Genomic DNA, 15951 nt, shown 5'->3' on the forward strand with positions numbered 1-15951 from the left:
TTTTTTTTTTTTTTTTTTTTTTTGCACAAAGCAGGACTCTCTAGTTTGCTACAGTCCTATCTCCATTTTACATATTAAACCAGATCTCTTTTCTAATAATATTATCCACGTGGCTTTTATAGTATTTTTGTTCTATCAACACCGAAATAGACCTATAGAACTCTTGTAAAGAACAGTTCTAGACTTATTTTTATAAAAAGTATTGTTATGATCTGAATTTAGAATGTTCCCGCTAGACCTCATGGAGAAAGGGCCGCTATGTTGGAGGTGGGGCTTGATTGCTGAGGAGGGGTTCTAGAGGTGCAGCCTTGGGGATTATATATGGTCCATCCTCCCCTTTCTCTGCCTCTGGCGCCCATGATGTGAGAGCACAGGGGCTCCATCTCTTCTCTCTACACCATACGCTGAACTCTACAGAATTCTTCCGGCCTAACATGGACTGAACCCCTACAATCTCCAGAAATGTGAGAAAATAAATGTTTCTCCCTCTAAGTGGTGGAGGTCAGGTGTTTTGGATTACAGTGGTGAGAATGCTGAATGAAACAGAAATGGAGGCCTAGAGAGTATAAACTGCTTTATTGTTCTATGATTTCTTAGGCTCTGTCATACTTTCTCAGATCCACATTTACCTAAGCCAAACTTCCAATGAAATTTGTTTTTGCAGATTAGCCTATTAATATTTAATGATGTTTCTCTTGAATTTTAAAATAGTAATTAAATTGAACTGTTCAGAAAGAGCATATTAATTCTAATTTTTAAAGTATGAAAGAGAATAAATCTTGCTCAAAACAAGAGCACAGTAAAAGTGAACATTAATTTTCTAGGGTGAGCCCGAGTATCTTATTATTAAATATTTATTTCAATAATTAGAAATAAATTGAAACAACTGCTAGGGAAATATAAAATAATTCCTAAGAAGAAACCTTTTTATTCTCTAACCTTCTTAGCACCTTGACTGGAATTTCCCAAATTCTGACTTATTTCAGATAGGTTTATGTTCCTCTAGTATATTATGACTTCATGAAGGACAAGGCCCTTGTTTTATGTATCTTCTGAGTAGCATCTATCATAGAGCATTATATACAATTAATACCAAATGAACATTAATAAAGATCTAATAAAATGTCTAATTTAGAAATCAGATATAAAAAATCAATATTCAGACTATAAAATAAAACCAAAACCAACCACAGCTAATGTGGATATAACGTAGGGTACTGAACCTGCTCTCTGCAAAAATATTCTGGAAACTTAAAAGTAAGGTCAAACAACCGAGAACATCACTCCTCTGATGAGCAAAATCCTGCTGAGACATCTAGAAAGGTAGACATGGTGATCCAATCTCCCCACTGCTATTTATCCAGAGCGTCCATGATCAAAGGGAAATTAACCCCACAGAGCTGCTTCTCTACTTCAGGCACTGCGACCAGGAGGAGGGTTCTCATTTAGTCACCATGGCAACTCTAGGTATCACTGACTTCCCTTTATGTATAAGGAGATGTTGGTCTGGAAGTAAAGTAACTTCCCCATAGTTATGCCACTGGCTAGAGGTGGAGTTGAGAGCTTTTCATGTATCTCCTACCACTTGCATTTCTAATAGAATCTCATAGAGTCTGTGATGTTCAAGCTGCTGCTGGTCCAGTTCCATCACTGAAATAGAAATGTGGAGTCAGAATTAAGGTATGAAGGTCCTGAAACCCTGTCAGGCCAGAGGCTGGGTTACTTAAGTTTTCCTAATACAATGGACTTTGTAATGATCACTCAGACCAGCACCCAATTCAAACTCTCCTGTTTGTCCTAGAGCCTACAAGATTCTGTCAAACTAGACACTGTCTCTTTTTTTTTCCCTTCACTCTTAGCATCTCTTGCTGATATTTTCTACTGAACAAAATTTAGGATCCCAGGCCCTCCATGGATCACTGTTCATTTGCACAGTGGATTAAAAAATAAAGTCTGGAATTGTCTCCTTTGCTATGGGCATTGGGCCAGGCCCTAGAATACAGTTAGACATAAACAGGGGAAAAAAAACCTGCTTTCTAAACCAACCTGAAATTGTAATCCAGAGCTGGAGAACTGTAATAAAAAGAAAGCGTTTGCTACGAGAGCACATTGGACCTGAGGCACAAGGAGCCTGTTTAGAAGAAAAGACATCCCAGCTAAAACCCAAGAGTAAGAGATAGGTGAAGAGGGATGTTTAATTTCTGTAGAAACTTGCGTGGGCCATGGGTGCATGAATATCTGGTCAAACAATAGTCTAGGAGTGTCTGTGGGGGTGTTTCATAATGAGATTAATATTGGTATCAATAGGCTAAGTAAAACTGACTTCTCTCCTTAATGTGGGTGACCTCATCTAATCAGTTGAAAGACTGAATAGAATCAAGAGGCTGATCCCTGAGTAAGAACAGGAGGGACCTCTTGCCTGAGTACAACATGCGTTTTTTCTTGTCTTAAGACTCAAACTGTAACACTGACTATCCTTGAATCCCAATCCCCCAGCTTTCAGATTGGATCTTGTAAATCCTTTAATTCTCTCTCTGTGTCTGTCTGTCTGTCTGTCTGTCTGTCTGTCTCTCTCTCTCTCTCTCTCTCTCTCTCTCTCTCGCTCTCGCTCTCGCTCTCTCTCTCCCTCTCTCCTTCTCTCCCTCTCTATTTCCCTTTCCCTCTCCCTCTCCCTCTCCTTCTCCTCCTCCCTCTCCCTCTATTTCTCCATCACACACCCTGCTGGTTTTCCTCTTGGTCTTTTCTATGGGCCCCATTCCATAATGCGTCAGGGGTGAGGAGAACCCAGGACATCAGAGGAGCCTCCGGTATAACCCAGTTCTGCCGTGGCCTAGAAAAATAAAGGGGGGAAAGCAAGCTGCAAGAAAGACCAGAAGGAGATGCAGCTTGCCTCAAGATGCTGTGGCCCACTTCTTCCATGTGCTCCTCCTTCCCAAAGGGGGAAATTTTAAAAACTGGCTAAACTGGGTGTCACGACTCACATATGTAATCCCAATACTTGGGAGGCTGAGACAGGGGTATTTCAGGTTTGAGGCCACTATCAGGAACTTAGCAAGACCCTCAAAAATTTAGTGAGACTTTGATCAAAATAAAATAATAAAATAGGGCTGGAGCTTTAGCTCAGCAGTAGAGCATCTCTGAGTTCAATTCCTAGTAACACACACACACACACACACACACACACACACACACACACCACCACCACCACCACCACCACCACCACCACCATAGAGCAAGTTTGAGGGCAATATCAGAAACTTGATTTTGAATATATAAGGTTTATAATGCCTGTTAATAAAATAATGGAAAATAATTAGTGGAAAATCCAAAGACTCTAGAATTTAATGGAAATTCTAGAATAGAGACCGAGATATCTGTGCCTGGAAAAGATGCCCAAAGGAGTAAATGTGTATAAATAAAAAAGAGTTCTGAATCAGTTATGCCTCCTGAGGAAACAGGCAACAAGCTCAAAGTTAGAATAATCCCAAAAGGATGTTTTTAGAGGATGTGATGGTGTGGGAAGGCATAATGGGACACTGGTCCATACCTCTCCCTAGCTTCGTGGGTTCCTAGAGATTGTTATTTTTAGATGCATCACCCTCGCTTCTCGTCATCGTATTCACAGGGTGCACTCCCTGTGTGTGCCTTTGTATGAATTTCCCCTCTTCATGGGGATACAAGTCAGCCTGCTTAGAAGCCCACCCTAATCGAGCATGACCTCACCGTAACTAAGTCCATCTGCAGCAACTTGAGAAGGCCACATTCGGAGTCACTGGAGTCAGGACTTCCACATTTGACTGCTGGGAGGAGGCAGTCAATCCATTCCAGGTTCTAGTGTTCAAATGGAATCCACACAGGTCACCCCCCGGGGCACAAAGCTGGCCAGAGAAGAAGCAAGTGGGGAGAGAACATGGATGGGCAACTGGATCATTACCTTGGCACAAGGACAAGGAACATTTCAGTATTTGGAGATCTAGGATATAAGAAAGAACTTCAAAGAGACAGAAACAAAACAAAATAAGAGCCTTGCCAGCTATGTTGGCACACACCTGTAATCCTAGTACTTGGGAGCTGAGACAGGAGGCTCATAGGTTCAAGATCAGCATGCAATAACTCAGTGAGATACTATTTCAAAATAACAGATGAAATAGGGCTGAGAGTATAGCTCAGAAGTAGAATGTCCCTGAGATCTATACCCAGTACTAACAAAAGATAAATAAATAAATAAATAAATAAATAAATAAATAAATAAATGTTAAAAAAGAGCCTTTGAAGTAGAAGGAGACATCCTAAGCCAGACATGGTGGTGCACGCTTGTAATCCCAGCATTTGGGAGGCTGAGAGTGGAGGATCACAGTTCTCGGACAGCCTCAGCTACTTAGTGAGGCCCTCCGCAACTCAGTGAGACCCGGTTTCAAAATAAAGAATAACAAAATAGGGCAGGGGGTGTAGCTCGGAAGTTGAATGCCTCTGGGTTCCATCCCCAGACCCGCAAAAAAAAAAAAAAAAAAAAGAAGGAGACATTCACTGCCACTGCGAAAAGAAAGAGTTTCAAGGAGGAAGTGATCACTGTGTCAAATATTGCTGATGAGTTAAGTAAGGTTATTTTAACTTAATCACTTCACTGAGGGACAGACTCCCATGCTGTAGACTGTTTGTAGACACCTGAAGACTGTCAGGTGCCTAGACCTTAATTCAAGAATCTCACTTATCTGATAGAAAAATTATGGCCCTGAAATAATTTCCCAATGTTTGAAGACACTGGCCTTGAAGCTCATCCAGTCTCCTTGCAGACCACAGACACTTCTTGGTGAATTAAGGTAACTTAATACTGCACAGTGGTCATCAGGCACCAGGAAAGCAAGAGCAATTTAGCTATTATTTCTTCTACTGCAATTTGGCTGACTGCCACAATACCTACCAAATTAAAAGAAAAAAAAATCTGGTTTGGGATTAAGAATTGTCAACTAATACATAATCCCAAAGGGTTAATTCTGCACTAAGCCTACTTTTTTTTTTTAATGAATAAGATTAAGTCATAAAGAACAAAAAGGCATGCTCATGGAGAACTCTAGCTGACCTCAGAGGAAAGAATGCCCAACTATTTTGCCTTCATAGAGACCAAGAAAGGGAGGAGGGCTCTTTGGAGGGAGAAGAGCTCTTGGGGCGTTGCAGATACAAGCTGAGTAACTAACACTATGGTTAGATGAGATAAATTTCCTGGGTGGGTAGCACCCAACTCAAAGCAGGTGAGGAAGTTTTTGCTAGAGATTTCTCTGTGTTCTTCAGAGAGCACAGAGAGAGCAGGGCTGGGCTGGGCCGGCCAATGGACTGCATTTTGCAAACAGGTTTTAGGGCACTGGTGGATAAGGCCTGGCAGATTAGGGTCACTGCTCTGGGCAAAGAGCCAGACAGAGGGTGTTCAACTGATGCAAAGTGCTACAAACAGAGTCAGCAGGCAGCCCTAGGGCAAATACAGACGTCATGGTGTGAGGTCAGAGAGAGTATAGAGAGAAGAAGGCCACGGGGCTCACGCTATGGGGTCTGGCCCACAGGAGGTCAGCGAGGGGGTGCACGGGCAGGCAGCGACGGCAGGAAGCCAACTCTGCAGACCCAGGTGTGGAGGTCAAGCACGAGGCCCTCAGGAAGTTTCAGACTACATAAGAGACTGAGATTTTAGAGGAATGGCTCTATAGTAAGTAGAAACACATGCTCTTGTCAAAGAGGTGACCAGTACAGCAGTCTCCTGACCTTGCTTTCCAGTCCTTCTACGTTGGGAGGAGTGACAAATGTCAGTTCCAGATGACCTCTATGAGGCCTGTAGGTGAGACAGACAACTGGCAGCCAGCTGAGGTGAGCAAAAGTGGCCCCTGGCCAAGATGGTCTACACTCCAGAGAAAGCTGGAGGAAGGAACAATCTGTTGTCACCAACCCAAGCCCTGATTTCTGCTTGTACTATTATTAATATTACTATTAGCCAGGCGTGGTGGTGCATGCTTGTAGTCCTCGCGCTTAGGAGGCTGAGACAGGAGGATGGCACAGGTTTGAAGCCAGCCTCAGCTGGCTAAAGAGACCCTGTTTCCAAATAAAATATGAAATAGGTCTGGGAGTTTAGCCCGGAGGTCGAAGACCCCTGGGTTCCATCTCCAGTACCAACAAAAAATAAAAAAATAAAAATAAATATTACTATTATCATCACTAACTTATTAAGTGCTTACTGCACGATAGAGTGTATGGTTTTCATTGGATCCATTGACTTAATTCTCTAACACGACGTACTATAGCTATTATCATTTTACAAGAAAAAATATTTGAAACTAGGAATGTGAGAAAATTGCCCACAGTTACACAATTTGCAAAAGTCAGAGCTAGGATTTGAGCCCAATTTTCATTTTCATTTTTAGAGTTTTGTTAGTGCAGTGTAATCATACATCACAGTGAGATTCAAGAGATACATATGCACACAATATCTCTTGGGGTGTTTCTCTCCTAATCCCATCACACTACCCACTTCTGTCTTCCTCCAAGCGAATACGGTTCTGACTGCAGACCAGGAGTGGCTTCCTGTGCTTGCGACCTTGACAGTCACAAACCAGAAGCCTGGTTTCATACTCTGCCATTACCACCATGAAATTTCTGTTAATTTTTTGTGACTAAGGATTCCATTTCATTATACACAGGGCCTCCCTTTGTGTAGCAGGGGCTGCTCAGACAGCTTTATCTCTAACTTCTCCCCATAATGGCAGAACCATTTAATATAGGGTTGACTTTTTTTTTTTTTCTGAGTGTAAGTAGGAGAAGATTCTGGCTGCAGAATAAGCTGAAGCCTGGTGGTGACCACATATTTGCATAAGCACTTTGAGAAGTTGAAGAAATATGAATGAAGTCTAACCAAAGTTTCTTGCCCCTTAGAATATGTCCATCAGATGTCCTTCAAATATAAAAATTTTATCCATCCAGTCACCTGGATGTTTTGTCTGCATAACTTAGAATGACTTTCAGGTTGTTTGTTTTTGCAGTACTGGAAATTGAAACTATAGGTATTCTACCTTTGAGCAATATTTCTTTTTTTTTATTTTGTTTTAAAATGAGGTCTTGCTAAGTTGCTGAGAGTCTCAATAAGTTGCACAGGCTGGTTTTGAACCTGTGATCCTTCTGGCTCAGTCTCCCAGGTACTAAGATTATGGGCAGACTCTTAGGTTTTTAAAGAGAAATGTGAATGCATTTAATAACTCCATCAAAATTGCTGTGATTCTGTCCTTCTCTCTTCCCACTACGTGTCGGACCACCTCTGCAGGCCTCTGGTGTAAACCCTGCAAGTTCAGAGCCATCCTTCTCTTGGCCAGCTATGGCCCCAAGGAGGAACATCAATTTCTTGACCTGGGCCACCCTGTCAGGCACACATCCTCTGCTTTTCTCCCACACCACTGTTTATCAACAGGACTTAGATGAGGCTCCCTCCGAGCAAGGACACAGACTCACATTCATGAAACTAAGCATGTGTCCCAGAGCAGGGCAACGGGAGAGTTACAAGCTAACTTTTCAACATTAATATCAGAAATTCCTTCTCAAAGCAAAACATTTATTACCCACAAAATAAGTCACTGGCTGTGGGCACAGCAACAAAGCAGTCTAGAGCCCTTCTGGAGGACTGTGTCTGCATTTGTTTCTTGTTGATGTAAAACAGCAAAACACCTCTGTCTAAACTTACCTAAGAGCTTGGTGCTCCTCTCTCCTTCACTGACCTATTTCTCAAAATATCAAAGAAGATCTATAACCATTACATTGTTTCTAACCAATAAGGGCTGAGTCAACCCTTAGAGAAAGTTGGGATATTCTTCTCTTATGACCAGGATATCAGTCTGGAATAAGCAAAGACTCCAAGTAGGTATATAATTAAAATATGAAACTACTGATTGAAAAAAAGTCTGAAGCACAACATATTATTATTATTGTAGGAAAGATTCCATGTGAAGTATCTTTATTTCATACCCATCCACACGCACATAATGAAGCAGAAGATAGAGGCAATTCTTGAGTTAATTCGCACCATAAATTTGTTTGCCTGAACTTTCCAGATATGGCAGGAAAAGGTGCATCTCTGTTAATAAGAAAGTATTGCCTCCTCTATATTACTTAGAAAATCCTTTATTCCTCTCATTTTTTTTTTCTTTTTAAAGTCACTTTAATAGAATTTCATTTTATAGCAGTTTTTGAATCATTAAAATCTTTAGAAGATGGTTGGTTCAGAAAGTTCCCCTATTCTCCCACAATCCCACATAGAACTCATATTATTAGCATCTTAAATTAACATAAAATTCTTTTTACCATTAAGAGACACATTTTTTGTTTGTTTGGTTGGTTTTTTTTTGTTATTGATGTTTGTTTGCTTGTTTTTTTTGGTACTGGAGGTTGGACCCAGGAAGGTTCTATCTCTGAGCTACACCTCCAGGCTTTTGTATTTACTTGTTTTTGTGTTTAAACAGGGTCTCCCTAAGTTGCTGAGGCTGGTCTCAAACCTGTGATTCTCTTATCTCAGCCTTTCAAGTGCTGTGATTACAAGTATGCAATACCATGCACGGCTAAGAGCCACTACTGATATGTCATCATCATCATCATCATCATCATCATTATTATTATTATTATTATTATTATTATTATTATTATTATTTGCAGTATTGGAAATGGAACCCAGGGGCCTTCTACCTTTGAGCTACATCTCCAGCCCTATTTTTTATTCTTTATTCTGAAACAGGGTCTCATTGAGTTGCAAATGGCCTCACTAAGTTGCTGAGGCTTTCCAAAAATCATGATCCTCCTGTATTAGCCCCCCAAATGCTGAGATTACAAGCATGCACCACCATGCCCTGCTACTATTGAGACATTAATTATTGACTAAAGACCATGATTTATTGAACTCTCTCAAACTTGTCTGATGTTCTTTTTCTCTTCTAGAATCTCATCTGGGAAATGGTTTGTCTAGTCATTCCGTCTTCAGTGGCTCTTGGCTAACAGTTTCTCAGACTTCTTTTGAATGACTTTAGTATTTAGGAATTCTAGCCAAGTGTTTTATTTGTTTTGTTTTGTTTTCCTCATGATTAGAGCAATTGTTATGAGTTTGGAAAAGGATGAGCCCAAGGAAAAAGTATCATTTGACACATCATATCAAACACATATCCTGACCAACGTGACTTATCACAGCTGCTGTTAACCATAATCACCTGGCTGAAGTAGTATTTTTCAGGTTTTTACCCTGCAAAGTTATTCTATTTCCTCCCTTTACACTCTTTACTCCAGAAATTACTAAACACACCCCACAATAAAGGAATGGTTACTATTGTTACCCTATTCCTTTAGTTTGGAGTGTCTGCAAAAATTCTTTTGCTTCAAAGATTTGTTTCTTCTCTCCCACTTATTAATTTCCTTGATTTCTTGCTTATGTCAGGATAAACTTATAGATATTTATTTTATCATTTGAGTCATAATACAATACTATTTAAATAATGTTTTGTTCAAATGATCCCAGCTTCTGGCAACTGAGAGGTTTTTTTTTTTTTTTTTTTTTTTTTTAAATCAGGTTCTAATATCTTCTTGACATACTCTAACCACAGTGTGTGTGTGTGTGTGTGTGTGTGTGTGTGTGTGTGTGTGTGTGTGTGTGTTAGTACTTCCTTATTTCCTGGCACTAAAAGATGCTCCAGGATAATTTTGTTTATTTATTGCTCCATCCCATACTCAGATATTTTTCAAAAGTGTCTCAGTTTATTTTGTTAGAGAATGATGTTAGAAATCAACATTTGGATTCTGCTTATACTCTTGATACTGGGCCGTTATTTCTTTAAGACCTCTAATGAGACAAAGAAAGAAATACATGTTTGTATATTAATTTCTGTCTGTACACGGCTCTACAAATACTTCTATATATTACCCTATGTAACCATCATTTTCTTCCCCTAAACTCATGTATGTGAAGAAAGGGAATTGCCTATCCATCCCATCCTGACACTAAGATTAAAATGCCCTTCAAACTGTGTTTGAAAAAACCCCTTGTGCCAGGCACTGATATTTCAATCCCTGCTTTTATTCTAGTGAGAAAAATGAAGCAATTTGATAATCTTGGGGTAAATTTGCAGATGGTTGGCAAAGCCAAAGGGATTATGACTAAATTTAACAAATATATTTTTTTAAGATAGAGATCCATTACTAGAAGATTGGCAATTATGTTTGCAACACAAGAAATAACAGTGTAAGTACACGGAAGTGTAACTGACCAGGAAACTGCAGACAAGTTCACCTTGTACAGGATGTTTTGAGATAGGGAGTGAGAGGAAGCCTAGAAGTGAATAGAAGCCTTGCCGGGGGAAGGTTGTGTTGCTGTGCATGAGGGTGAGGAGCGGACTTCTTTCTGTAAGTACACAGAGGTGAATCCATTTGATGCAAAATTTATGACATTTGCAAAAAATGTTGGGTGGAATAGAGAATATGATGTTAAGTGAGATCGGCCAGTCTCAGAAAGTCAGGGGTTGTATGTTTTCTCCCATATGAGGGAACTAGAGAGAAAATAGGACTTCATAGTCCTACAAGAGGGACTTTATAGAAGGAACTCTAAACTAAGTAGGAGACACTATAGATGAGCAGATACGGTGAGCTGAGGGGTGGGGGAAGGGAAATTCTCTAATGCACATGATACACATCAGCAAATGTATCAATGCCAAACACTAAACCAAACATGAGAAGGAGGGAAGGAGAGGGAATGGGGCAGGAATTGGGTAAGGGATAATTGGGTGATATGTGCATGTGTGTCTTCACCATCTTGTACCCCATTAAGATGTATGACTACCATGCACTGATAAAAATTAAAAAAAAATAAGTGCAAAAAAAGGGACTTCAGATAAATGAGGAGAGATACCAGTAGAAGGGTTGAAGGAAACTGGGGGAAGAAGGTGTGGAGGGAAAAAAAGAAGACTGAGGAAACAATGAGTTAAAATGTTATGTCCACTTATGCAGGTATCACTACAACCTCTCTAAGAGGGACGAGAAGGATGAGGGGAGTGGGGCAGGATAAGGAGGAAAATAGACCAAGCGCTAAGTGTACGTATGTTTGTACAATTTTAAATCTCAGTGTGTGTAGTCACAACACATTAATAAAAGTACAAAAATTAAAAGTACATACACATTTAACTTTCTTTTTCAGTTTAGCTCTTTCTTAAAAAAGAAAATTAGATGTGAGGTGAAGTATGCACAAGTCAAGGAGACAAATGTAAGTATGTACTGAGGAATTAGGCTCAATGGAGACCCATAAGGCTAGCAGTGGTGACTGTCTCCTTTGTAACTTATCAGTGTTGCTGCGTAAGCTTGGAGATCTTTGGATGATGCTGATGAATGATGGGTGTTTGTTTAGCACTTACTACGTGGCAAGTGTTATCTCACTTAACCCCAGGAAACAGGCACCATGATTAATGTCATTTAGCAGCAGAAAAAGTGATGCTTAGAGGTTAAGTGCTGTGCGTGGAGTCACACAGTTGGGAAGGGCTGGTACACCATTAGACCATATCTTCTTGTTCTTTTTTTTTTCTTTTTTTGGTGGTACTGGGGTTCCTGGAAACCCTTCTACCTCTGGGCTACACTCCCAGACCTATCTTATATTTTTATTTGGAAACAGGGTCTCTTAAGCCAGCAAGGCTGGCTTCGAACCAGCACCATCCTCCTGTCTTTGTCTCCCAAGGGCGGGGATTAAAAGCATCAACCACCACACCTAGCATATCTTCCTGTTTCTTTGCTATGGCCTTATTGAACTATTACTTGGAACCCAAAAGCTCTGAGTTTCCCGGTACCCAAGTTACTCGTAACAAATTACCTTCTAATGAAAGCAGAACTAAGAAAGTTCCAGGTTTTACATTTTATTTCAAAGAGAAACAAAATTTTGTTGATGGAGGCTCAGTGGCTGCATGTAGATTAAAGAACAATGGCCTTTGAAGAGCACTAAAGAAGATAGGAGTCTCTTCTCCATGAAATAGGCTCATCCTGACCAAATGTCTCTGTAAAATGTTTGAGCTAAACCATTTCCTTTCTTCATAATGAGGAGAAATGGGCAGATAAATCAGTTAGGAGTGTGCAACCCAGTCCTCAGAGGTGATGTGTCAGCCTGGCCTCCCCTTCCTCCATTTGCTGAGATTTATGTCAGGCGAACAGATCTGCTCATTCATCATGCATGCCTTCAGAGAGCTCCGGGTAAGAACAAGTAAAGTTTTTGGAGTTCAGAAGTATAGTCTTTCTGCTTCATCTATCCAGTTTTAGGACAAACCCAGGAAGTATTTAGCAGAAGAGCGAAGAATATTATCAACCTAGCAATGCATTTGCTATTTCAGTTTCTGTTCTTCCCTTTAAGTACGTAGCCTCCTGCAGACCCATTCTGAAAGACTAGCATTGCTCTCTTCTTCAGTGATTTTGGGCTATTTGGTGAATTCACAAGGACTAGGTTTGAGCTCAATTACTCTGAACAGCCATAAGTAGAAGAAAGAATATAAAACGCTTTCAGAATACGGACTATAAACCTAGGTGCAAGGAATGCATATTCACTAATAAAGCCAGTTTTGGCTGGTTGAGCATATGCCTCCTTCGTGATTAATAAAAGCAGAAATGCAACCCTGTTACCTGCCTAGCATAGAGCTCCCTATTTAGAAAGAAGGCTTATGGGGTTCCAATCTGCCTCACATTTTATTTATATAAATTTTAAGCCCTACAACATTCTCACTTAGAAAAGAATTTAAGATGGATATGGCTCCTATAACTCCTGGATAGGCCACCATGATAAGCAGGCCTGCTCACCTTGATAAGTTCATTCTTACCGCCCACGGTGGGCATGAGTCTTGTATGTGTAGGGCTTTGTGTGCTAATGATACACAAATGTGAAGTAATTTAAACGGCCACTTCTCAGCCAACTGTGGTAGTGCATGCCTATAATCTCAGCACATGGGAGGCTGAAACGGGAGAATCACAGGTTAGAAGCCAGCTTCAGCAAAATATAAAATGAAAAGGGGAAAGGTGATAGGGACATAAATAAGGTAACAGTTGAAATTATGCTATGTACATATGTTAAACTACCAATGTCAACTTCAAAGACATCTACAAAAATGGGGAAGAAAGGTACAAGACCTGGAGGAAAATGCTTCATGAGCTTTGTGCATGTATATTACTATTACTCTGTACCTCGGTATGATGTATAATTACAATGAACCAATAAAAAGAAGTTAAAAATAAAATAAAATGAATGAGGGCATAGCTCAGAGGTAGAATGTACCTAGTTTCAATCCTAAATACTTATCCTAAATTTCCATGTTCTTAGCCTCAGTATATTATAAAAAGGAGACTCTAAGGGCTGTGTAAAAAAAATATTGCTCTCTAAATGAGCAATGAGATGTCTGGAGAACATGGACAAATTAAATCTTTCTCCATTTGACCACAGACCAAACTAGGGAAACCCAGCCAAGTTGTCAGAATGCCGTTCGACTCAAATAGACAAAAGGTTTTTGGGGAGTTTTGTTTTTAATTTTTATATAGTCATAATTAATGTGATGGACCATAAAGCAAGTTCAGGGTCAGGAATCTGGATAAGTAAGTTTACTGTCAGAATGTAGGCATAAGTTATGTCACTGCTTCTAACCCGACTGGCCCTGATTTAATAAGGCCCCGTAGTCACATCCTCCCATGCACTCAACTTGCAGTTGCCTGCTTTAGAGACAAGGCAATTAGTGATAAAGAGAGGGTGGGAGAATTACTGCATTCCAAACACATCTGGGGAAGGGGAAAGGTCTTCCACCCCAGGATGTAGCTGTTCGGAGGGATGCCCACCAGAGTGAAGAATGAAGAATGGTCTTGATTTATAGACTTGTGGTCAACTAATTTCGAGTTGAAGTATGTCAGCCTGAAACATTCGCATTGCCTCATCTCTGTGTATAAGATGGGAATTTGGGGAGCATAGTTTTAGGCAGTTTCCAATGTGCTAAACCATAAGGTGTTTCATAATTCTGTGTCAACTGATTGCACAACTGAGCAGCTTTTATTTTTTAAAAACACATAAAGCACCTAATTCTGCCCTCTGATGGGCTTATCATCTGCTTTGAAGCCAGCATCAAGAACCCCAAGATCCAGATGGACTCTAGGAACCTCCAGCTACTAATATTTGGAGTCTTCAAAGAAGAACTTGGGCCAAACACCTACTTCAGATTATAAGATTTTAATATTTTGCTCTAGGATGTTATTGCCTGAATTTTCTCTTTTGTGTCAACATATTCTGAAACAGCAAAGCTCTCTGGGAGAAAGAAATTCATCACTAGAATGGTAGAATTATACTTGGCTCTCCTACAGATACATATTTGTTTACAATCTTGAGGACCATATGGATCTAATGAGAGTGGGTGATACTGATTCATTTCCCAGGTGTTGTATTCTGAATGCATGTCCCCAAAATTCATTAGACTGAAAAACCAATCTCCAATGTTATGGTATTAAAAGGGGATACTTAAGGAGTGAACAGATCATGAGGGTGGAACCTTGAAACCCCACAAAAGGGCTTTGTGACATTGTGCAAAAGAGACCCCAGCGAGGCCCTCCTTTGTTCTGCCAAAAGAGGACAAGGTGAGACGAGGGCCTTCTATGAGCCAGGAGCTGGGCCCCCACAGAAACCGAATCTGCTGTTGCTCTTACCTTAGACTTTCTACACTTCAGGATGTGAAAAATAAATTGATATTATTGATAAGCCACTCAGACTATGGCAGCTTATTAAAGCAATCTGGATGATTCCAGTATGGGAGGAAAAAGGGCTCATTGCTCTTTTTTCATTTTTGTCCTCAAGCCAAAGCCGACCTTTAGTTTCTCACTGTTGCTCTTATGTGCATTCCTGAAAGGGAGACCCTTCCTTGGATATGGTCAAAGATCTTCAATTGCCCTCCCTCCACCCGTGGACGAGGCCCTAGCCATTGGGGATCTGACATCTCCTTCCTACTCCTTTCTTACGCCTGCCTCTTAAATCACCAGATCTTAGTGCCATTCTGGACCTTTTCCCATCCCGTCAGGTATTTGCTTTCATTCTGCTCCTGTTGAGCTGAGTTCAAACATTACTGCCAGGTGTCATTAGCTCCATATACTCACCAAGTGGCAGACCTCGCCCCAGCCTCCTGACTGCCAGGATGAATCAGAGAACTTAGAGTAGGGGGGCCATAGGTGGCCAACACACATCTCTGACAAGCTCAAGCAGAAAGGGAAATACATTGACTAGTAGAACGCAAAGTTAGAACCTCAACAACTTTGTTCTACTATTTGTTATTATTATTATTATTATTATTATTATTATTATTATTATTTTTGCTCTGGAAATGAAGATCAATTTCTTCAAATCTTTTCTTTTCTCAATTATATAAGAAAAACAGAAGCACGTAGGATCTGATTTTTTTTCTTCATGGTTTTTGCCACTAAGTGAGATGCATTTAAATCCAGTAAAACCCAACTTGAGGAATCTGCATGAAGAAATTCATTGATGTAAGCAGATTCTGCACCAACCAAAAGATTTGGTTAAATGAAAGGAAAAGGTACCCAGGATAAAAGGAAGTACTGGAGAACTATCACGGATGTTTTCCCCTCACAGTGAGGTTTAGGTATTCAGCTTAGTGACTTATTCCTAGATGCAATCTGCCAATCTTTTAAGATTTGGAAATCTTTGTTCTCTGGAATGAAGGTCTTCACATTCTGTTGCTTAATTTATAAAACAGTAACTTCCGATTTAGAAAGGATACATGGGGGCTTTTCTGTCTGCCACGAGTTGAAAATTATTACTATAGGCAAAATTGTAATTTAAATTTTAAAAAGTATATACAGATACTTTCCTATAAAAATTAAAGACAACCATATATATAAGAAAAGAAGCTGTGCTGGATTGTATTTGATTCTACTTTT

Source organism: Muscardinus avellanarius (genome assembly GCF_963383645.1).
Source record: "Muscardinus avellanarius genome assembly, chromosome: 2".
Classification (NCBI taxonomy): domain Eukaryota; kingdom Metazoa; phylum Chordata; class Mammalia; order Rodentia; family Gliridae; genus Muscardinus; species Muscardinus avellanarius.